Source organism: Salvelinus alpinus, chromosome 5 (genome assembly GCF_045679555.1).
Source record: "Salvelinus alpinus chromosome 5, SLU_Salpinus.1, whole genome shotgun sequence".
Lineage (NCBI taxonomy): Eukaryota > Metazoa > Chordata > Actinopteri > Salmoniformes > Salmonidae > Salvelinus > Salvelinus alpinus.
The window spans coordinates 93,642,587-93,644,207 of record NC_092090.1 but is presented as its reverse complement, the minus strand read 5'-3'; positions in this window follow the sequence as shown (position 1 = coordinate 93,644,207).

Below are 1,621 nucleotides of genomic sequence, written 5' to 3'. Positions count from 1 at the left end.
GAATAGGCTATTCTGAAACATGGGTGGTCTAAAACTCACTTCTCCTCATGTTGTGTGTTTACAGCTATTCAACAACATTGTGGCACATCTATTGTTCTGCTATTTGTCTATAGTTCAAATAAACCAAAGCTGTGATGTTATGCTGCTCCAATGTTCATGCCGACACCAAACCCTTGGTATATTGATATACCATGGTGAATGTGATTATGCCTGAATTCAGAAAACAAGTGTTCATAATGTTTCATAAAACTAAGGAAAAAACTGTCCAGAACATAATTTTAGGGATAAATTGACAGCAGGGTGATGTGTTGTTTTCTCTGCTGTAGAATACATTGTTGGAAAGGATAATTCGATTTTTTTGGTCACAGTTTGAGTCCCTGCCTGTGTCAAATGGCACCCCATTCTCTATATAGTGCACTACTAATGACCAGAGCCATATGGGCCCTGTGGGCCCTGGTCAAAAGTAGTGCATTTAACAGGAAATAGAGCCATTTAGGACACAGCCTGTGAAACTCTATGTTGTAACGCCACAGCAATTACCAATAGGCCTACCCTCAGTGGTCTCTTCCAGAGAGAGAATGACAAAATGACAAAAAGCCACATAATGATGCTGCAATTCCACCTGCTGAGGTGGACAGAAAAACATTCAACACTGTCTATTCATGTGACCTACTTTTAAACTGCATAGAAGGTCCAATCAAACTCTCCATACGTCACGTTGTGTAAAAAAAAAAAAAAAAAATCCCAAAGTAATGAAAATTCCCCAAGGCCAGCTTCACCCCCCTTTAAGATCCTTCCTCTTACTTCAGAGGGACATTTCCCTCCTCCTTGGCCAGTAGTTTGTCTGCAATTCCATGTCCACTGCTCCTCGTTGTTTTGCACCTTTCTGTACTATGAAAGCACAGTGTTGCTGCTTGGATAGGTGAGGTCATGTTTTCGGTATACACTGTAAACATTGATCCCTTGAGTTTCATTTACACTGTCACTGCACTTAGGAGCAGACATGTGATCCCACTCTGAAGCAGAAGGTAGGAATAATTGTGTCCTAGGGGCAGAGCGGAGGGAGGAAGGGGAGAAGAGGAGGAGAGGAGGGGAAGGGAAGGGGTGTGTCATGCTCTTAGGGTCATTAAAATAGAATTCCCCCAACACAACGTATTAGACCCCCAAATGCGTAGTATTAGAGAAGGAACATTCCCTTTTCTGGAAGCATCTGTTCCAACATTCCTGTTAGCGTATTACTTTTTTGGGGTTCAACTCAAGTGAATGCCCAAAGATTCAAAGTGTTTCATTTTTGTTTAAAAGTGTTATTTTTTTTGTTTCCAAGTTTAAAAATAAATAAGTATATTTCCTGGGTAGGCACTCAAATGCATAGCTCTACATATGTGGATACTATCTTAAAAATGAGGTATTACCCAAAATAGCTAATTTTACCAACTCAATATAAACCATCTCGTGTGTTCACTATTTATTTTCATTTTAATTTCACTGGACTGTCACTGGACTGTCACTGGACTGTCACTAGACTGTCACTAGACTGTCACTAGACTGTCACTGGACTGTCACTGGACTGTCACTAGACTGTCACCGGACTGTCACTGGACTGTCACTGGACTTTCACTAG